Below are 24,868 nucleotides of genomic sequence, written 5' to 3' on the forward strand. Positions count from 1 at the left end.
TTTAGCTAACTTCTCTTGCAATCCAGCTTGGCAATATTAACCATTTGATCATTTGTCCATTTATAAATTGATCATAATAATTTGTATGTATACTGGTTCTCTACATAAACTAGGGTCAATCAGAATCATCGGTAGCATGATCAAAGATAAATATCCATATCAATACATTAACTTCTGAATGTTACTAATGACATTTGTATTGTTAAGTATCCAACTTGATTGCAAATATCTTGGAGTTCAAGTCAATTGTTACAAAATTCTAACAAATGCATGTGTATTTTTTAATGTTTTGTGTGTGTCAAAAAATGAACTTTTTTTTATAATTCTTAATAATTGCTAGTAAAGTGTTTGAAGGGCTATGTCATTTTACATCAATCGTTGAATTTATTTGATTGAAAATGACAATGAGGAAATTTTGGTAATCCGACAGCGACATTATTGGAAATGGAAATTTACAATTGAACCTCCAATAAAGAGTGAGATTTTATTTTTAAATTTGTTTGATAGTGGTCAGCTGAAAAATCCCCTATTTAGCCATTTTTTGTATTTTTATTTTTATTATTTGTCAACTTTGGTACAAAATGATTATTCAAAAATCGTGAGATGCGGTCTGGTGTGATGTAGGTTTCAGAAAAACAATTTCTCTATTGTGCCAACGTTTCAATCTTTATTGAGATCATCTTCAGTGGCACAATTACGCAGAAAACAAACACTTCGAGTCCTCACAAAATGGGAAATAAAGGTCTTCTATTTAAAAACTTACATTTCAAAGGAGAAAAATAAAAATAAAATTGTAATAAATATGATGAGATAGTTAATATTAACACTCATAGTTATTATTGGGTTGTCCGGAAAATAATGCAGGATTTTAAGTTTTCATTAAAAAAAATCTATATAAAATATTCTGTTTACGTTTACAGGATTACTCATTTGTATGAATGTCAACACTTATTAATCCTCTTCCAAATGATATTGTTTGTTTACCTCNTTTTTTTAAGCTGCTCATAAGGATTGGATGAATATTGGGAAACTCAAGACGTGGGCAATGTTGAATTTTTTATGAACTACTTATCTCCTGTCATAATTTGTAGGCATTTGTTTTGTACTGATTGTACCTTTCTTATATAGGCAGTTTGCCGCAGATCACCAAATAATGCAGCCATACTGATATATTAGCTGAATTAGATAAGCCACCCTTTTTATGTTTAGTGGCAAAGAAGATGATTTTTCAATAATAGTTTTCAAGCAGCCAATATCTGTTGTTTATCTCTCAGTGTAATGCTGAAAATATGCTGTTTCCTGATGAGCTTGCTGTCAACTGTAACGTGTTCACAATTTGAATGATCACAATTTATTTAATTTAATTTCAGATCGAAATCCACTATAAAAAGACCTTTTCCAGGGTAGGCAGAGTTTCGGAGGAAGATTGAGTTTGTAAGAAAGTATTTTTTTTAAATTTGTTTTGTACAGATTGAAGAATTTTTGGATAATTTAGATGGTATGGGTTCCAAACAGGTGTAGCTTATTCTAGTATGGGTTGTACAAAAGCTTTATAAAGATGGACAAAACATAAAGGATTTTTAAATTCATAGCTGTTCTGGATGATGAAACCTAGCATCTTCATAGATCTATTTTTTATTGAAGAAATATGTTCTTTAAATTTGAGCTTTTGATCAAAAAACCAAGATCCTTTACGCCCTCAACTCGTGTTAAAAGAGAATCATGGAGAGTGTAGTGATAAAAAAAAGGTTGTTTCTTATGAGAGAATGTAATTATTTAGCATTTGGAGACATTGAGAGCAAATTTGTTATTAGAGCACCAGGTTAGCCCATTATTGATAGAATTTTGTAATTGAAAGCAATCGGAAAGAGAAGTAATTTTGGAATAGATTTTCAGATCATCAGCAAATAATAAAAATTGAGCAGAAGGGAGAGCAATATGGATATGATTAATAAATAAGGGAAACAAAACCGGGCCAAGAAGGGACCCTTGCATGACTCCCGAGGAAGCTGCCAAGGGACACAATTTAAATGATTTTACTTTGACTATTTGTTTTCTGTCGGAGAGAAAGCTGGATAACCAATTCAAGAAAGGCCATAATCCATTAGTTTTCTTAACAGTATTGTGTGATTTACTTTATCAAAAGCTTTAGAGAAATCATTGTATTCTGAGTCTACTTGGTGTCAAGAGTTTATTACATCTAATTTTGAAATGTGAGCAGGTTAGTAACAGTTGATCTATTGGAGCAGAAACCATGTTGCCGAGGTATACATAAATGATTTTATGTAGTTTTTAAGTTTATTACAAATTATGGAATCAAATATCTTGGAGAACATGGATTGAATAGTGGTCTGTAATTGGAAACAGATCTATTTCTGGCTTTATGTAGAGGAATGACATTTATGAATTCTTTCGCCTTTTGAGATAAACAGCATAGGGTGGTATTTTATTAGTAAATACTACCACCTTTGACTTTTTTGGATTCATGATTTTTCATTACTGGCTGGCACCAGTGTTCATTTGATAGTCTGGAGATCAGAGGTGAAAATAAGTTACAAAAACGCTTCCCTGCATTGTTGTTAGTTGTGAAGTCGTGTCCGACCCATTGCGACCCCATGTACAATGCTCCTCCAGGCCTTCCTGTCCTCCACCATCTTCCGGAGTCCATTTAAGCTCACACCGACTGCTTCAGTGATTCCGTCCATCCACCTCATTCTCTGTCGCCCCCTTCTTCTTTTGCCCTCAATCTTACCCAGCATTAGGCTCTTCTCCAGTGAGTCATTTCTTCTCATTTGGTGGCCAAAGTATTTAAGTTTCATTTTCAGGATTTGGCCTTCTAGAGAGCAGTCAGGGTTGATCTCCTCCAGGATTGACCGGTTTGATCGCCTTGCAGTCCAAGGGACTCGCAGAAGTCTTCTCCAGCACAATTCTTTGGCGTTCAGCCTTTCTAATAGTCCAGCTTTCACAGCCATACATTGCAACTGGGAAAACCATCGCCTTGACTATACGCACTTTTGTTGGCAGGGTGATGTCTCTGCTTTTGAGTATGCTGTCTAGATTTGTCATAGCTTTCCTCCCCAGGAGCAAGCTTCTTCTAATTTCTTGGCTGCAGTCCCCATCTGCGGTGATCTTGGAGCCCAAGAAAATAAAGTCCCTGCATACTCTTTCTTTTATGTCTTGACTTTCATAATAACTGTTTCTACATTGGGCTAAGATTGTCTTTTCTAAGAATTATATCTGATTCAGCGATTTTGACTATTAAAGAAGATACGACAAAATATTTGTTCCTGAAGGGTGTGTCTTTATGACAAGTTTTTCTTAGTTGGCTGATGCAGTTTGTTAGTAATAATACAAAATTATTTTCCATTTTTTTTTTTTATTAAAATTTTTTTTTTAAATGGCCTTATGATCGGTGCATATTTAGCCAAGGTGTCGATCGTGAAAAAAGGCCAGAGGCGACGGTGGGAATCGAACCCACGACCGCGGCGTCTCTCACGCCAACCACTCGGCTACCGCGGTCCCCAGATTTCCAATTATTTTCCACTTGGAACTAAATGATAAAATTGACATAAAAATTGTTATAATTTGTAAGTTATTTTGTAGTTGTGGTGGTACAACTATGTTGGAGAAAACTTTTTATTTCATTTTTTACGTTAGTGTTATTCTTTTGATTTAATAATTGTATATGTGAAGTCTTTGTTTTTAGAATTAAACTTGTTAAAACAATAAATACAATCTTTTTGCGATTGAATCTTTTCAACAAGGACAAAAAAACCGTTAGTGTTGCAGTGAAAACGAAGGCATCGGGCCCGTCCGGCCTTTTCTTTTTAGGCGGTGCATTTTAAATATTAAAAGACTGCTCTGTCGGACAGTGTGGGCCATCTCATTTGAGAGTATAGACAGAGCCTATCGGTGGGGCAATGGAAAAGAAGAGCAGAGGAGTGGAGCTCTTGGGAAATCATCTTTAGCCGCAATCAACAAGTGTACGGACGCTCAACCTTCTGCTCTCCTGTAAAAGCAACATCTTTCACTGAGATAGCCGGCCTGGCTCAAACCCAGGCTACTTTGAGAAAATGCAATGATTTTAAACAACGCGCGTTTTTTTCTTCAATTTAATTATTTAAAAAAAAGAAGAAACACCAGTCCTATCATAAATTAATAACGTGAAGAACATTCTAAAACCGTTTCTGTCTTGGACTTTGTATAATCATTTTATGTGCATAATTTGAAAAGTCTTCAAGTAGGGAGAGAGGAGAGAGAGAGAGAGAGAGAGAGAGAGAGAGAGAGAGAGAGAGAGAGAGAGTGTGAGAAAGACGAATTTATGATCAGAAAACGTTTTAAAATTGTAAGCGTTTTCAGTTTTAAATATCTGATTAACTCATGAATACGTCGACAGAACAGAAAGAATTTACATATAACATATATCAATTATACAACTTTTGCAAATTACTGAGGTTGGTTAAATAATAAAAAGGTAAAGAGATAAACAGTAGAGAAATATACACAAATATTAACGTCATTAAATATTTACAGTGGGTTTATTAATTTTGTAGATGTTCTCTGATGATGACGGGTCAGAGCCGTTAGGCCGGAGAGATCATCAGTATCAATCAGGAGAAGTGATCACCCCAACTGATTTTCAATACAGAGCCCTTCAAGACAAAGCGAGTATCATTAAAGCTCTCGGTGAATCAATCAGCTGGTTTTTCCTCTAATTTTTAGGCCAGGTTCGTGACAAAAAACATACTAAAAACCAGTACGAAACCCGAAAATGTTTGAATGTTAAAAAATTGTATTGATAGGTGCAATCATTGCAACAAATTTTCGAGTGGTGATACAAGTCTTTAAATAGGAAGAAAACTTGTATTTTTTTGTCTTCCTTTGTTATTAATTTCTTTTTACATCCAGGGTAAAAACTATCAGAGTAACTCAGGAAAGACTTTGATGAACCGAACTACTCAAAGCCTGGTATGAACAGTTGATATTGACATGGTTGCCAGGTACTTGACAGAACTTGAGGGAAGACAGGTGCTTCATTGTCTAGGGGAAGATTTCAGATCCCGATCTCTCAAGCAATTTGAAATTGTCTAAGGCCTGTAGTATTTTATAGCTCTGAAACGTGGACATGCGAGGAAGAAATTTTTTTTAAGGAGTTTCGAAAATAAGTGCCCCGGAAGATCATTGGCGCAGTTTGCACGGATGATCACAGGTGATTTCGTACAAACGGGAAGTCGAAAGTTTTCACCAGATATTGTGGTGAATTAAAAACGAGCCGCCTCGGGTGGATTGGCGACGAGGAAAGGACTGTAAAAAAATTTACTCGGGTAAGCCAGATGGTACTACGAGGACGACCTCAGAAAGATGCTGAACGATGGAGGACAGAAGAGGCCAGCATTGTAGAATAAATAATAATAATTATATATACTACTATATATTAATAATAATTTTATATTATCCAAAAGGTTGAAAAATCGTGAGTTATCTGTGGTTGAATTTTTTTATTTATTTTGTCTATAACATGGACATTCTGGGCTTACGGCCCATCATCAGCACCTAAACATGGAAAACCTCATAGTACAATTACCATCCAAAGATACACAACATAGTAATTTACAAAAATAAATATACCTGGATTATGCCATAGATACGTATATATTTCCATCCCATTTTGAGGGGGATATCGTCAAAATGGTTTAAAAACTGTCATAATAACGATAATTTAATCTCCTACCCCAAAACATGATAATGAGATTCTTTTTACATATAGCCTCCCCCTCGAAATGGATGGAAATATATATCTATGGCATAGTCCAGGTATATTTTTGTAAATTACTTGTTGTGTATCTTTGGATGGTATTGTACCGCGAGGTTTTGACGAGGGTGCTGATGATGGACCATAAGCCCGGAACGCACGTAATAGGCAAAATAAATAAAATATTTCAACCACGGATAACTGGCGATTTTTCAACCTTTTGGATAATAAAAAATTATTATTAATATATAATAATTATTTCTATATATACTACTACTCGGCGCTGCAGCCCGTGAAGGGCCCTGGCCTCCTCTAAAATGCTGGCCCAGTCTCTTCTGTCCTCCATCGTTCTGCATTTTTCCGAAGTCGTCCTCGTAGCCGTCTACAATCTGGCTTACCCGAGTAAATTTTTTTCACAGTCCTTTCCTCGTGGCCAATCAACCCGAGGCGGCTTGTTTGTAATTCACCACAATATCTGGTGAAAACTTTCGACTTCCCGTTTGCACAAAATCGCCAATGATCGTCCTGGGAACTTATTTTTCGAAACTCCTTAAAAAATCTTCTTCCTCGCATGTCATGGTCCACGTTTCAGAGCCGTACAATACCACTGGCCTTAGACAATTTCAAATTGCTTGAGAAATCGGGATCTGAAATCTTCCCCAAGACGATGTATGATGATGGGCCGGAAGCCCGAAACACCTATGTAATAGACTAAATAAAATATTTCAACCACGGATAACTTGGGATATTTCAACCTTTTGGATAATAATTGCTACAAACCGTGGATTTTAAGAAAAATATAATAATTTTATATATAATATATAAAAACTATCAAAACGCCAATTTTAAATGTGTATGAAGTGAAGATCGATCAGTGAAATTATTTGGGTGAGGATCAGGTAAATGGCCAACAGATTAATGATTTTTGTTTTTTTCTTCATCCTATGACCATTTATCTGATTCTCACTAGAAACAAGAAAAAAGCCGATTTGTTTATTTCTTAACGCTTGTGCGTTTTGGACTCCTTCCTTCTTGGAAGTTGCTAGGATCTATCTATACACCTTCATTGTATCTCCTCGAGATTCAATATTTCACCTGGAGATTACTAAAAAAGGCTATATTTGAAAAAAAACCCACCCAGCGAGGATAGGAAGACCAAAATGATCGGAACGACCAATAGCATTTGGAATAGTTGAATATCTGATGAGTCTATTACTTCCATTGTTAAAGTGTTTATGTATGGAAATTTGTATAAATTCATGTCATTTTAACCAAAAATTATAAATTTAAATAATTAATATAAAGTAGTTTATTTTCCTCTGGAGTGTTAGTTCTCGGAGAGTGTCAGTTTTCCAAGAGTCTTCTTCTTTTCCCCAGCAGGGCAATGCAATAATTCTGGTCAAGATGTCCGACTCTGATGATGTACTTTGTATTCAGGGCGCTCCTCGAGACTGGGAAAATAAAAACGAACCCTGTGCACTTGGAGCAAGCGAATTGTTTAATTCCGTCCGGCCCCTCTCTATACTCCCACTATTTTATTTACGCCACGGGGAATATTGTTGGTTTCCGCTCCCTTCGGGAAAATTTACTTTTTCCAATTTAACGTTATCGCCCTTCTAGCATTCGATTTACGGCTCATTGTGCGTTTTTTTGCTCCATCTTGGCTCGTTTTTCGGATCGATGATTTTCTACGGAAACCACGCCCGCGTCACTTTGATTGGCGAGTAACGCTGTTTTACGGCATGCTTTTATTGTTCCTTTAAGTGGACGGCAGTAAAGCGAAGAGTTACGATTGTTGCGACCGTTTTACTGGCTCAGAGGGAAAACTTCAATTTTGTTTATGCTTCCCTGCCTTCCGACCCTATAGCGTTAAACCAAACGTTTATTTTAATTTGGTGAATACTTAAAAGGCTACAAATAAAGGACATAACCCTGAACGTTTTCTTTGTAAAAGTAACTTTCCTCACCATCTTCTTGCTAGCAGAAAAAACATACATAATAAAGCATAACTTTTATCTTTGGACTAAAAGAATTGAAGGCCCTGGTTTTGCCAAAATTTGTTTTGAAAGTTGAAATTTTCCATTTTTTAATATTTTATTTTATTTTTTATTATTTATTAATAAATCAATTATGTGAATACATCATTTTACAGAATTTTTTTATGTAGATTGCAATAAAAATATAGTAAATGCAATCAAAGTTTACAATAATAATAATAAATTTATTTGCGAAAAGTACAGTAAGGTAAAACAAAAATAAAGAAGAAAATTTAACGATAAAATAATGAAACCATAAGTAAAAGTAAGTCATTTAACCAATCTGCACAATTTCGCCGGTCACCTAAAAGCAGTATTTGTAACAGGTGGCAGGAGTTATGTCAATGAGCAAAATTGCTAAAAATTAAATCAGATAAATGAAAAAAAATAATGAAGAAAGAAAACAAAAATAAAATAAAATGCAATAAATTCAAATAGAGAGAAAATAAACATTAAAGAATACAATAATCGCTATATGATGCAAAATATACTACAAAGACAGTTCAAATTATAAATTTAAAATTTTTACAGTAATAAATTTTTTGAAATCATAATAAGAATTAAATTTGTTAAAAATTTTATGATTGTAACAAAAACGTAAAAACAACATTTAATGAAAATTAGTCTTTACTTTGGATATAAAAATATTAGTCACTACTTTTTATCTTGTTTGATACTCATTGTTTGATTCGGCAAAAATGTTATTTTTCAAGATATACATACAAGAACATTTTAAAAACAATTTTTTAAATTTTAGGACCTGAAAAACGTCGTATAGTTGATTGGTATTAAATCTAAAAGGTTTAGAAGGAATAGTTCTCAAAAGAGAATTTTGAGTTATGATTAATGGATTTAAATAACAATTACTGTTTCCACCCCGTGTAAAAATACCATAGCAAGTTATAGACTGAACTAAAGCATAATAAACTGATTTTAACAATTTTAAATTTAGGATCTTTCTTAAAACATTGAATTTATAAAAGAGTTTTCTCAGTCGCATAACCAAAAAACTGCTAAAAACTAAAATATTTTTCAAGTAAACTAGGTCATAAACATTTTCATTTCGTGAAACTATGAAATTTCGTTTCAGCACCTTTAGAGACCCATAAATATTGAATTTAAATTATTTGGAGGTCGTGGGATGCGGTGTGGTGTGACGTAGATTTAAGAAAAGAATTTTCTTTATTGTGCCAACGTTTCGATCTTTATTGAGATCATTTTCAGGGCACAAAGTGTTTGTTTTCCGTGTAGAAGGGCCATTCTTGTCTGTCGTGTTGAGAGTGTCCAGGTTTCTTTTGAAATGCATTGAAATTATGTATGTCGTTAATTCTGTGTTGGGTTGTGTTAGTACGGCAGTTGTGAAGTTAAAATTGTTTTTGATGTGAGTAAGAAATACCTTGTGCTGTCTGCATTTCAACAAAAAAGTTTGTGGCGAGTTTCTTCTCATTGTTGGCGATGTCCTATAGAATTCTCTTTGCTTTGGTGTCCATATATAGTTAAAATCTGTTCATAGAATCCCATGTTCTTGTTCTACGCGGAAAACAAACACTAAGCCCTGAAGATGATCTCAGTAAAGATCGAAACGTTGGCACGATAAAGAAAATGGTTTAAATTAATTAATTTAAATTCAATATTTAGGGTTCTCTAGAGGTGGTGAAACGAAATTTCATATTAGTTTCACGACATAAAAATGTTTATGACCTAGTTTATTTGAAAAATATGGAAGGTATGCGACTCTTTCCATCGGGTCCCCTACGAAATACTGCGATATGTTAGACGTTTTCGAGAAACTGGGTCCTACCCTAGAAGGCCCTAGGGTAACAGAACAACAGGATGAACTTTTTTTTGACTTTGAGAAACCGGCATCATACTGATGTTCAAGCGATTCATCAGCTCAAGGAAGTTCGAGGTGTCCAAGTTTCTGAACACACTGCTCGGAGAAGATTAAGTCAGTATGGACTGATGGCTTTTCGCCCCGTAAGAGGACCAGAATTGACCAGAACACACGGAGTGGCTCGGCTCCCATTTGCTCGAGAACACAGCTAATAGTCTTTAAACGATTGATCTGCTGTACTTTTTACAGATGAGTGTAGATTTACTATACGATCTCAAGATGGGCGTGAAAGAGTGTGAAGGCGAAATGAAAGGTAGCCTGTAATTTTTTCCAGAGCCGACCTTTTCAACATAGCACAGTGATGGTGTGGGCGTGAATTTCAACGGAGAGTCGCACGGAGTTGGTTGTTGTTCGTGGAGGGTCTTCGACGGCCAATCGCTATGTGGATGAAATTTTGGAACATCATGCGTTGCTTATCCCCCATGTACTCAGCGTCTATCTTATTTGCCCGTCCATACGTACATCGCATAGTACAAACATACCTTCAAAAGCATAACATCCGGGTCTTCGCCTGGCTAGCCCGTTCTCCAGACTCGAACCCCATCGAACATTTATGGGATAACCTCAAAAGACGAACACAAGCACGTCCATCACTACCTGACGTACTCCACGATCTTGAAAAGACTCTTCGTGCATAATGGGCTATCCTCCAGCACAGAGAAATTTCAAGAATGTTAGAAACTTAGAAAATATGCCGAGGCGCCTTCGAGATGTAATTGAAGTAAGAGGAGGAAGTACGCGATATTGAAATGTTAATTCAAAATCTAATTAAAACAAAATTTTTAGTTTCTATTTTTTCATTTTTCATTTTCCTTTGCGATTTACTTTTTTTAAAACTTTTTTAGACAAAGATTCAATTATTACACGTTAAAAAACGTGAAACTTTGATTAATATATAAAATATATACAAATCAAATAATATTACAAGTGGGCGGAATTTTTTGCCTGTCAGTGCATTTTTATCGATAAATTAATTACATACTTATTTTAATGTAAACCAAATTAAACGAAAACAAAAATTCATGAATTCTAATAAAATTGTGATTGTTTGGTGGTTTTATCCTGGATTCCAGGACACGTCGGACTGGAGGGGAACGAGAGAGCGGACCTGGCCGCGAAAGCGGGTACTCTCGTTCCTCACAGTGATGATGTTGAGACCACCCCGATTCGGCCTAACGACGCTAAGAGAATCGTGAAAAATATGATATTAGACAAGTGGAAACGTCGTTGGGACGCGCTAGGGTCCGTCAAGCCGACGGTCAACCGATGGAGCCCTGATGACACACGTGCGACTCATGGGTACCTGTTGGTTGGTACCCAGCATGCCAAGATGACAGACTCACGGTGTCGCAGCTTGTCCCCGTATAGGGACCGAAATGGAATACCGCCGGATTATAGGAGAATACTCGAGCATGGCAGCGAGTTTAAGGAAAAACTTTTTAGGTTCTTAAGAAATATTGGGATAATGGGTTGTATATAGTGGGGTATTTATTTCATAGGTTAAAGTTTAGATTTAGTTTATAGAATAGGAGTATGCTGGGCGGCATTTATTTCAAGGCTCCACCGCTGCTCCGCTAAGCCGGGTCGGGGCGGAATATCGAGTACCCTCCGACCCGGATTCTAGACAGAGGATATGCATGTGTGATTGGGCTTGTATATAGGAGTATGTATGTATTTATTGTATGAGTGAGGGTGAGAATGAATAGTTTTAGGGACCGTAAAGGCGCCGAAATGACCAAATAATTCGATGGCGCCCTACTAGAGCCCAACCTCGGAGTCGCTCAGGCACCAAGGTGGGTGATTCCCCCTGATCTATCAGACCTCCTAGGAGATCTCGTAATTCTATTTTTCTATTTTCTAATTGTGATTTTTTAAATCCCCGCAGTCGTTTATTGATTGATTAAAATTTAACTCACAAATAAACACGGTACGTAAAAAGAGAACTACTACATTCCATAAAAAAGCTTCAGCGCGTAAATAAAACTACACATTTTGGGCAGTCTTAACTAAAAAAATGAATAATTAATCAATAATTATTAAACTTCGCCAGTTAATTATTAGGAATGAAATATGTAGGGTATTAGGCAGGATAGTGTCCAAGGATACCAAGGATCCTGATCGCTCTTGCTGAAATGTCCAGCTCCAATTGGATTAGAACTATAACCTCATTTTCACCGATAGATTTTTTTAAGCTACAATAGCATATTCGTAGTTACGTTTTTTAATAAAAATCGTGCGTGAGGCCATCACCGCTTTTGATTTATTCAATGCCATCATTAGGACTACTCGAAAGCTTCTGTTCAATCATTCTGAAATGTTAAAATTTTGTCCTGACGTGTATGGTGTACATCAAGACATGAGGAATGCAGGAATATTGTATTGGCATAAAATTTAGCCCCTATTTGATAATCGTCAACGACTACTCAACCGACATCCCCTGAAAATGGAATTATTAACAAATGAATAATTTGTTAATTGCCTACGGTGGTGTTGTGTTGGTAGCAGGTGTCTCACTAGGCGGGAAAATCAATGTGTTCACCGTTGGAGAGTGGCTTGTTTACATTGTTGGTTCCCATGGAGACCTGCAGCCCCCACCTCGCTAAAATGTAAGCCTAAATACCACTTAAGCAGAATCCGACAGCCGTCGTCACCATCGTCTTTACATCTCATCTGCATCAATCCAAACCCTCGCGTAACAATCAAGTTTCTGAGCTAAGTGCGGAATTTTATCCTTATCTTAATAATCGGACGAGAAGTATTGTCCTGATTAAAAGATTAATAACATATATACATATTACATATGTATATATGCTAAAGAAAAAAATCGATTACTATTAAACATTATATTTCATATTATCAATTGATATATTTGATTTATTGAACGTTTGAACAAAAGGAACGTTAAAGACGATTTATGTTATTCTTCAATTTGGTTTTTACCAAATTTTCACAAAAAAAGGCAAATTCATGTGTTCTTGATATACATAAATTATTCACTGACAGGCAAAAAATTCCGCCCACTTGTAATATAACTTGTTTTGTATATATTTTTATATATTAACCCAAGTTTCATGTTTTTTAACGTTTAATAAATGTCTTTGTCTAAAAAAGTAAACAAAAACGTAAATTGCTAAGGAAAATGAAAAAAAAGACAGACAGATAAAATTCAGGATGCAATTTGCAAACTTTATGAAGATGTCAACAACAGTGAGGAAAAATATGTGGTGGGTACCTTTTAGATATCCAGGGGGCATTTGATGCCATAGAATGGACTCACTTATTAAATGAACTTAAAGCTATAGACTGCCCAAAAAACATTTTCACCTTAATAGCCAGCTACTTTGACAACAGAACAGCGGAAATCTCCACAAAGCACACCAATCCTATTCACAAAGTCACCAAAGGTTGCCCACAAGGATCCGTTCTGGGGCCACTATTTTGGAACATCTTTTTCAACAATCTCCTTCAACAACTAAAAGAGACGGGCATCAAGTTTGTAGCCTTTGTTGATGACCTGGTTATAATAATAGCAGGCAATACAAGGAAAGAGAAAAAACAGAAAGAGCAGCCGCGTTTATAGTCAATTGGTGCCAAACAAAAAACCTAAAGGTAGCTCCTGACAAATGTGAAATACTCGTATGGAAAGGGACAATGGGCACCCCCCTTAGAGTGAAAATAGACGGTAAAAACATCAAACCAAGCCATGAAGTCAAATACCTTGGCGTTGTTATAGGAGAGAGATTGAATTCTTTTCCACACGCTCTAATAATCCTGGAATCCACAGGCTGTACCTTTGCAAAATTAAGTAGGATAGCCAAATCAACATGGGGGCTCAGCTCAAAGGCACTTTCAACGATCTATAAGAGCGTATATATCCCTATAGCAACGTATGGAGCAGCATCCTGGGGAAGAAAACTGCAAGGTAAAACCAAACAGGTAATAGAACAAACCCAGCGAATTGCTTTACTGAGGACATCGAAGGGGTACAGAACGGCTTCCACTCACGCTCTCCAAGTGTTAATGATAGCAACACCTATTGACTTGGTCATAAAAGTCCATAATGCAAAGAGAGAGCTGAAGAAGGGATTGCTACCAGGACTACCCGGCTTAGAGGAACATGAAGCGAATTGGTTAAGAAATGCACCCAACAGCCAGCGCCAAACTTTTCTGAACGAATGGGTAACCGACACCTGGCAAAGCAGATGGGAAAGTAGTATCAAGGGCAGGCTTACTTATGAGTTCTTTCCCATCATTAAAGAAAGAAAAAAGCAGAGTTGGGTGCAACCAGATTTTTGGTCCACACAAATGCTTACGGGGCATGGAAACTTTGCAGTTTATCTGCACAAATTCAAGAGAGCTAATACCCCAAACTGTCAGTTATGCAATGTTCGTGAAGACGTACGACACAAGCTATTCTTCTGCCCAAGCTTTGTACAACTGCGTCAGGACCTGCGAAACAGTTTTCAGAATATATGGCCTCCAGAATTGAAGGAACTTGTGAAAAGCGAGCAAACGTATCATGTGTTCAAACAGCTTACACAGAGCATCCAAGCGGGTAGTAAACCAAGTACGTGAAAAAAAACTTTTTAAACAATCTGTGATTAAATTGTGATATATTTAAGTGTATAACTTTAGTACAGATAATTCCGGGCTGGTCACTTCTTTAAAAATAAGTTAACATTGTTACATAGTACCTAAAACTGTGATTGTTCTTTATTGCTTAAATTAGTATATTTATATTATTTTGTAATTTTATATAGTTTTTATAATTTTAATTTTGTAATTTTATGTAATGATTGTATGATATTACTGTGCGAAAAGGAGTAACCAGCAAGGGGGAGACCTATTAGATTAGGTCAAATTAAGTAATACAGAGAGGAAAAATATGTATACCCCTAACCTTCCTCGTGCTCCTCGTTTAGAGCGAGGCATTAGGAATGCGTTATGCTTCCATTTTCCTCCATACAAGAAAATAAGTCAGTCTAGTGGCCGAGGTCCGCCGGTATGGGGTCTCCCTCAGGTACGGCGGGGTGGCGGATGGGGGGGAAAAAAGACAGATAAAATTCGTTTTAATTCGATTTTGAATTAACATTTTAATATATTTGTCTTGAAATTTCTCTTTGCTCGAGGTTAGCCCATTCTTCACGAAGAGTCCTTTCAAGATCGCTGAGGGTATCATAAAGGGATGGACGTGCTATTGTTACCGTGTAATCATTTGTGAGTTAAATTTTAATCTATCTCTAAACGACTTTGCAGGAATTTAAACAATCACAATTAAATAATTTTTATTAGGATTCATGAATTTTTGTTCTCGTTTAATTTGGTTTACATTAAAATAAGTATGTTGTAATTAATTTATCGATAAAAATACACTGACAGGCAAAAAATTCCGCCCACTTGTAATATAACTTGATTTGTATATATTTTTATATATTAATCAAAGTTTCACGTTTTTTAACGTGTAATAATTGAATTTTTGTCTACAAAAGTAAAAAAAAGTAAATTGCTAAGAAAAATGAAAAATGAAAAAAAAAAAGAGACTAAAATTTTTGTTTTAATTAGATTTTGAATTATCATTTCAATATCGCGTATTTCCTCCACATCTCGAAGGCGCCTCGGCATATTTTCTAAGTTTCGTAAAACGTCTAACGTCTCGCAGTATTTCGTCGGGGACTCCGATGACAAGAGTCGCATATCTGATGGAACGTCCATCATCAATAATTGCCACATCACGCGCAACATCCTCAGCACTAAGTGGCATTTTTAAGTTTAAAAATTGAAATTACGAAAACAAAGATGAAAACTAAACAGTTTATTGCGTCACAATTCAAATGAGACTGAATAAACATTTTAAATTCCCTAAAAAGTAAACATTGAAAAATCCTTTAAGCGGCCCATAGACGATCAATATTATTGCACAATATTTTGGGTTGTGCAATTTAATTGATCGTGTCGACGATATTGAAAGTTTGTGCAATACATTGCATGATTGACGAAAAGTTGAAAATATATTGTATAACCTGGAAAATATTGCACTATCTGTTGGCCTTATTGCGCAATATCAGTAAATTTGTGAAGCATCAACAAGTGGAAAATATTGCACAAACTTCAATATCGCCTTCAAACTATTCAAGTTCAGTGCATAAACAAATTTTTGTACAATATTATTGAACGTTAAGGAGCAACCGTCAAATTATTGTGCAATCTATATTGTATAATAATATTGACCGTCTATGGGCCCCTTTCCCCTTGTTTTGGATTAAGGATTAACAGATTACTTCTAATTTATATTCCTAATTTAAAATATGGCATAGACAAATATTTATTGATAAAAACAATGAGACAAATTAAGGGTAGAATTTTATTTTATCAAGAAAATGAAAAAAAAAAATGAATTGGGTGGAATTTTTTTGACTGTAGTAGATATAGTTTGAAATACACAACAAAATACAAGTACCGGTTTTTGTCTTTGAGTGTATGTGAATGTAAGTTCATGTTGAAAAGTTTTAGGTTGTCGGTGATTACAGAATCATGAAGGTTTTTGTGAAGATCTACTGTAGAAATGATCCTGTAGAAGTATGATCTAATGAAGGTTTAAAAATGTAAATACATGTAATTATAAACGTATAGAAAATTAGTTAAGTAGTGTCGGAGTGAAAAGTTCTTAATTCTTATTGAGCCTTATTTGGAGTATTTATCTTGGATACTCGGAGAGAGAAAAAAATCAAAAGAGCAATATCGTAACAAGTATTGAATAAATTATATCGAAAACATTGATACAGGGTGTTAGGAGAAGTAAACTTGTGCTCGGATGACAGAGGCCTTCGGCTCGAACATTACGTCAGTTCACTTCCAATTTCCTCAAAAGCTCCCCCGTTCATCCCGAGCGAAAATCCCCGGCTCCCGTCACTCACGGGGAAACTCCCGTCAGGTAGATCCTGTTATAGAGGAAAGATCTGATTACTGTCTCTGAGCCTTGAGGATGACGTGGGGCCCCCCTTCAACTCCCGTTCAACCGCACAATGACGTATTGGATTACAAGCCACCAAATTGGCTTGCCCCGCCCGCCGCAAAGTTACCAATCCTCCTTAAGTGGTAGCGATTTGAGCCGATAGTAAAAACTCCCCCAACCCTCGCCCCCTCGATTGGGCGGCCCGACGGAATTGCGACCTCCTACCTTTATTGCACTCTCACTTGTGCCACTATGTATACTGGTTATTTACTCGCCTCAAATGGTCTGATTCCCTCTCCCTCTTTGTTGATTCTTCGGCTTTCTAACTCGATCAACTAGAAAAAGCACACTCCCCTATCATCATCGATTTATACCATAAAAGAACCAACATATTTAATACAATAATAACATTTCCGAAAAGTACATTTCTTTAACAATACGATTTTTTCAGAAATGATTTTGCTTTACGAATATCGTAATTTGCAAGAAATCTTGCGTTTCGTTATTATTATCCAGTGCGTAGGTCATTGGTTCATGTTGTACGAACAGACTCCAGTCTAACAGGCAAGATTTATTATTACCCAAAATCATTCAAATTTATTTGCTTTTGAGTCTATAACATGTTCATTCTTTAGATTGCGCATTTATCATCAAAATCAAAATCACAAGAATGAAGCGGTCAAGAATGAAATAGTTTAGAAAAACACCTTTCTTATTTTTTTCCGACGTTTCGACCCTTGTTTGGGTCATCTTCAGTGCCTGGACAAATTACGAAACATAATCAACAGAATTTTAAACAATTATAACCCTGCACTATACAAAAAAACATCCTCTACAGTACACACCACATCATCAACACAATCATACAAAAACAAACCAATATACATTTCCATTCAATTCAACTACACTGTGTCACACAAATGAAGTAAATTTATCTTTTCAGAACTCATTAAAACAGTTTTTAAAAGCTATAAAACAGTACATACATTTTTTTCTAGAGTCAAAGACCCAACACCAACAGTCTACGAATCCGATATAATTTATAAAATTTATTGTATGAACTGTCCAGCTACAAATATTGGAATAACATCGCAATATCTAGAAAACCGGAAAAAACAATACAACTATGTAAAACACCAAAAATCAGTCCCACAGTATTGGCCATACAGCACTTTGAAAAACAACACGATTTCGACAAAATACAATACTAAACACCAAAAAAAATAAAAAAAAAATAAAAACGCAACTTTCTAGAAATGCATTCACTAGTTTTCGTGGTCTGCTTGGCCAATTAATATCTTTCAATTAATTAAGGTTTTTAGTTGAGATACAAAAGTCAGCGTCACGAGCGGGATTCGAACCCACGACCTTCGGCTAGATACGCCGCTACTCAATAAAGATGATAAAGAAAATAAATTATTAAATGATAATTTGGAGATCGTTAGGTGCGGTCTGGTGTGACGTAGGTTTTAGAAAAATATTTTCTTTATCATGCCAACGTTTCAATCTTTATTGAGATCATCTTCTGGGCTCAAAGTGTTTGTTTTCCCTGTAGATGTGTCACTCTCAACACGACACACAAAAATGACACAATTACGCAGAAAACAAACACTTTGAGCCCTGAAGATGATTTCAATAAAGATCGAAACGTTGGTACAATAGAGAAAATGTTTTTCTAAAACTTACGTCACACCAGAACGCACCTCACGATCTTCAAACAATCATTGGCTAACGGTCACTAAACATCACATAAACTATTAAACCTTAATTTTATTTTTCCCTTTACTTCGTTATCGTCCTGAATAATTAATTTCCTTTTCTATATTGAATGCCACCCTGTGATAATCGTATAAAAACAGCAGAATACAAATTCAAGGTTCACAACACTTTCTCACAAAACCAACACGACACCACAAGAATAGCACCGCACTTTACGCGAGTATGAAATACTTGGCTCAAAATTTATATTTACAACTTAAATTGTATTTCTTCCAATCAATGTATATTCCGTAATTTACCCAGGAACTGATGATGACCCGAATAAAGGTCGAAACGTCGGCAAATAAATAAGAAAAAGTTTTTTCTAAACTACCTCATTCTTGACCGCTCCTCACGACTTAACAAATTATGAAACAACAGGTTACTAAGAAATACTCACAATCACACTTATATCTATATGTATTTACTCCTGTCTATTGTTTAACTATGTTTCTACTTCTTTAACTTTCTATCCATCGACATTTATATTTGATTGCCTATTGATTCACTTATGTATTAAGTAATAAATCAAACTATTCACTTAATTCTTTGGATAAATTGATATATCTATATTTATTAGGTAAACCAGATTTTAAACATCATTTTAAACCACATTTTTTGCTTTTAATCAATATATTTTTTATTTATTTATGTAAGTATCTTTTATACTTATAATATTATATATTTATTATCTTATTGATTGTCCTATAATAACCCTTGCCCTTACCAGATAAAATAGACATTGACGATTGGAGACAATCAAACTGAAAGTTATTATTAGCATTTAGGGATTTATTTAAATGAATTAATTTTTCATCTATTTATTAAAACTAAGGCTAGAGTACAAACGTTAAAAATTATGTAGATGACACCATTGTAATTGTACACAAAAAGGACTTAGATACATTGTTAATCGATTTTAATAGTTTACATCAAAATTTAAAATTCACAGTAGAAAATCAAAATAATGTAACATTACCGTTTCTAAACTTAAGAATAATGAGAAATTCAGAACAAAATTTAGCCTTTAATTTGTAAAAAAACCTGAATGTTCTGACCGCATATTAAATTTTTACTCAATGCATCCAATGATACAAAAAATTAACGTAGTCAGAATTATAGTTAAAAAAATGCTTGAGCCAAGTGATATAGCTTTTCACAAGTGTAATATAAAAACAATTAAAAATGTCTTAAGAATAAACAATTACCCTGAAAATATAATTAATGGACTAACAGAAAAACCAGAGATAGCATATCATAATGGTATAACAACTAACAAAAACACACTATCCAGCTTTTTGTATAAAAAAGTTAACCAACACAAAATATATGTAAAAAATAAATGCGCAAAAAACTGGATTGGAACAACATGCGACAAAAACGGAACATAAAATTAATTTCGATGACGTTAAGATTCTAGGTAAAGGAAATAATTATACCAAGCTAATAAAACTAAAAAAAATCTATATAAATTGAAAAGACAATAATATTAACATACAGCAAGACATAAATGAAATTTGTAAACAATATAAAAACATATTTAAATTGTAGAAAAAATCGACAATAAAACAATTTTAAAACAGTTAGGTAAATTAAGTGTGAATGAAAAAATAATAGTTTTATAAAAAAATAATAATAAATAACTTAATAATGTAATGTAATTGGTAAAATTTTTTTCGTCAATGTGTAAATGTAAAAGTAATTAAGGCAAAATTAGGTATAATAAAAGAACATGTACATTAACAGTACACTATACAGCGGCCTTGCTTTTGAACCCGATATACTTACAAATGGGCTTTTTTCATCGTCACTCCGAAAGTTCATCTAACCTCGTAGTTGAAATACCCTCATAAAGGGGGTTAAAAAAATACTAGGAATTGAAAGAATACTACATAACTCAAATAGTAAGGGTAACCAGGGGGCGTCGGTGGCCGCAACGGTTTAGGCGTTGACGCGGCTCTCATCACTGTTAGGTAAAGGTCCCGCGTTCGAATCCAGCGGCCCTGCATTCGAACTCGACATACTTAAAAAAACAAAAAAACATTGTTAGTTGTCCGCTTGAACAGTTAATATATTACAATTAATTAAGGTTCCTATCTCAACCGCACCTTTTGAATTTAAAAATGGCAAAAAGAAGGAAAATTCAAAAGGTGCGGTTGAGATGGGAAGTTAATGTCCGAGCAGATCGAGGTCACGATACCTCAAGTGGTAGAGCAGCGGCATATCAAGCCGAAGATCGTGGGTTCGAATCCCGCTCGTGATGGCTTTTTTTTTATCTCAACTAAAAACCTTAATTAATTGTAATATTGTTAGTTAAGTTTAAAAATAAGTGATTTGCTGGTGTTTTGGCGAATTTTCTTTGCAATCATCATATTTCAATATTTTAATTAGAACTCATGAATTTTTGATCTCGAATGGCATACATAGTACAAAAAAAAAAGTAACCAGTATAATGGTATAACTCACAAGAACCTTCGAGTTTATGGGGTTCTGAAATTGAAACCAGGTAGGTGTCTGGGTAAGCATTTTAACCATTCAACTATGTTTTATTTAAAATTATATGGAACAATTTACTATGTAGACTGAAGAGGGGAGGCTGGTGCCCCCGAAATCATAATAAAAGGATATTTTGCAATGGTGAAAAAACACCCAAAAAATGATCTTAAAATAAGAGAACAACCAAGAAGAAAGAAGAGAAGAATAAAAAGTAAAAGTATATACTTTGTAGGTATAATCGCTAAAATTAGAAAGGTGGATTGAAACATTCCTTACCACAAAAATGTCTCATATAGCCATCATTTTACCCGCATTTTCGTATCAGATAAAGGGAAAATTTTCTTAATTTAACCCCTTAACCGTGCTGAAAAACAAAGCGCAAAGGCAAGTCGTTGATAGACGCAGGGCGGAAAAAGAGACCGAGCCAGCGGGGCTGACTTTGAAATAAGGTGCCCGGCTAACTCTTTACAGCCAACTTGTTTACTTTGTTTTGAAAAATTCATGACGAGAGGGAAAGGAGAGGCGGCCCGTGAGTGTGTGACTCATGAAAAAGTAGAGACTTGACAAGCTGCGAGCCGCGTTCAACAAGTTCATGAAATATTGTCCGACTTCAACGCTTCCCATTATCACCCGGTGCATCCCAACAGGTGGTGCATCGTCGAACGGCTCGAAATGTGCAAAAGGTGTGGAGCTTATTTTCATTTTTGTTTAGAAGCTCTACGCGCAAATGGAAAATTGTCTTGTTTGCACTTTAAACAAAAATATAACAAATTTATACTTGGCTTTCCGCGTACAGTAAAAACTATCTGTTCGGGTTTTTAAACATCAGTAAACAATCTGTACACCTTCTATACCTGGGTTGATTACATTCAACGAATAGTTGAAAACATCATCATTTTACAACCGCGAATGGAGATTCGAGTAGCCAGTTTCAAAAATCAACAAGGGACGGTTTGGAGGTTGTTTGCAGTTTACTTTGCCGGCTGTTTGGCAAAGGAACACAGAGAGTTTCGTCAACCAATTTCTAACCGCTCATCCTGACCCGGTCACAACTTTTCGCTCTAGAAAACCGCTTTTCGATTGTATTTTACATTAAAAATGAAATTTTACAACATAAAATTGATTTAGACAATTGTAAAATTAATGCGGGTTTAGTATTATATATGATTTTAGATTATACAACTATACATTAAACGAGTACCAATCAAATAATGTCAAATATTCAAGTATGTTAACGGTTCCTGTACTAGCTTTATGTACTCTGGCGATGTATGACTACGTGTTCCTTGAAGCATAAAATTAGTTCTATTTTATTAGCGCATGTTTACCTTACGACTAACTTTGTTTCGTGGCATTTGGTATTTTACCAAAACACTGAATTTAAACGTTATTTGCATTCATATTTCAGCCACCCTCAGCTCTTTAAAAAGTTCCATTTAAATAAATTTTCAAAGTACAAATGTACATTTTACAGCAATACATAAAAAAAAGTTAAATTTCTATATAATAGGTTGGCACAAAGTACCTTGTTCTTGACAAAATTAATAAATCTTTTGTTTAACAATATCCTTTATTAGATTATTTTCTTTATATACATAAACTAGCTGGCATCAGGTCACACTTCGCCAGGCAACGATGGACAAAAAAGATAAATATTGGCATACAAATTTTCATTTAATTTGAAAAACATACAACTTGGTAATGATAGTAAAGTAAATTAATGTTTATAAATGGTGCATAAAATAAATTAAAAATAAGAATTAAGTTTTTTTAACGAGGGTATTTCAAGTACAAAGATATATCAACTCTCGGGATGTAGGTTCATGTGTACAACAGCCCATTTGTAAGTATGTCGGGTTCGAATGCAGCTGGATTCGAACCCGTGGCCTTTACCTTACAGTGATGTGCGCCGTGTCAACTCCTAAACCATTGCGGCCACCAACGCTTCAACAAAAAAATAAAAAAATAGTAGCACTGTAAGCACCCTGTTAATTTTAAATTAAGGTACACCACCTGTAGGCATTATTGTTTTGTTTCGGCTGTTATTTTGCTCAGCTCTCAAGACGAAAACAGAATGAAAATTAACAATAAAACCATTCCTGCGAAAATCCTAATCATCGGGAATTAAAACATCCATTTAGTGAATTATAAAAAAGATTTTATCCTAAATTCGTTCACTGTTTTAAACAGATTAAAAAAAAAACTATTAACAGGTCTCACTAATATTAAAAATACATAATAGTCCAAAAAATATATAAAAATGCAATTTTCTGCAGGGAAACGGCAAAACCTCCAACCTGCAAAATAAGAGTTGTGTCAAAAGAACGTCCTTTCCATCATTCGAATTTCTTTCTTGGTTCCTTTGCACTCGAAATTATAAAAAAAAATGTAATGGCGCGGGAATTCGGTTTTTATATACGACTTATTGCCAAGAGCGTTCAATGTTTTCATCATTTCCCATCATCTCTAACATAAAAAAACGGACGATGTGATCATGCCCCAGAAAGAGATTTGTCTTAAACGGCTCACCCTATATACTAAACCCGCAAGACTTACGAGTGTTGCAAAAGTGTTGGCCTTTCATTCGTGAAATTAAGCAACCTACCATCAACGTTACACTAATTAGTTAATAGTTAATTTTTTCAAACTAAAAGATCAAAATATGTTAATGTCAAGAATTAATATTAAATAAGGCAACGAGGTCATAAGTTAGAATAACTCCAAGAAAATTGTTTTGGCTTATTTTGGCTCTATTGTTTCCTGTTTCCATTTAATTCTTCCATTGGTTAGAAATATTTCCAGCGTTTGTTGTTCTTTTCTTTTAATTTCGAATAGGACTAACAATAAATATTCCTTCTCAGCAGCATTTGAGGACAGTGTTCAGGCTATTATGCTTTTAATTGTTATGAAATAGTTGATGTGTTAATTTTTGGGAAGGGAAAAAGAAATTAAGTTTCTGCACGCAGACACTAACCTCCTTGTCTTAAGACACTTTAGGACGGTTGCTAAAGCTAGGAAAATTTGACTGGGAAGGAAAGCCAAAAGACAAAAAGAATTTGATAATTATTCACTTCAGAGAATACAAAGGCTCTAGAAGCGATTTTGTTTTCATCCCAATCATGTATCTCTACCCCAAAATTTCTTCTGAAGATGAATTCAAAAGATCAGAGCTTTGCAGTTGGGGACACTTAGAATGCAATAGTCAATTTGGGTTTTTGGGAATGCTTTTTCTCCGATATCAAATAATGATGGATCGTTGGAATCGCCCATCAATGATTAATCAAAAACATTTAAAGACCAAATATACATATTCCAACTTCTTCCCGAGAACTGCGGATGGTTTTGCAAAAATGCAGAATGCTTTCAAAATCACCCAAAACGATTTTTTTATTATTTGCTAGGGTTAAAACGTAGATAATTTAAAAAATATAAATTGACAGTTCACTGTGAAAAAACAATATCCATATGAAAATACACGTTTCTTTGCCATTTTTGAACATAATTCAATACTGTTAATGAGTTTATTTTTTTAATTATTTTATTATTATTGTTTTTGTAGGTGACTACAACGCATTTACATGACGCTGATCACTGTACGGTAAAAGTCCCGGGTTCGAACGCAAGGCCGCTGGATTCGAACCCGATAAACAGTACTTAAAAATGGGCTTCGTATTTTCTCGTAATTGCAATAATCTCGTAAAAAAATTAAATAGTTTTAAAAGTGTATAGGTACGACAACATATTTATAAAGGACAAGCAAAAAATAATAATTATATAATTTTTTTATAACTGGTGTTAGATAGTTTTCGGATGGTTGACCAAATATTTACGAACACTCTGAATCATGGTCTTGAAGAAGAAAGAAATTTAGTTGCTATTGCCAAGCTTTCGACTTATTTTAAGGTCGTCATCAAGGCATAACAACTTTAAATATATCTACAGATTGATATATATGATGTCAAATTTTTTTGAAGACCAAC

Source organism: Cimex lectularius, unplaced genomic scaffold (assembly GCF_000648675.2).
Source record: "Cimex lectularius strain Harlan isolate CLEC.00 unplaced genomic scaffold, Clec_2.1 scaffold15, whole genome shotgun sequence".
In the NCBI taxonomy this organism is placed as follows: Eukaryota; Metazoa; Arthropoda; class Insecta; order Hemiptera; family Cimicidae; genus Cimex; species Cimex lectularius.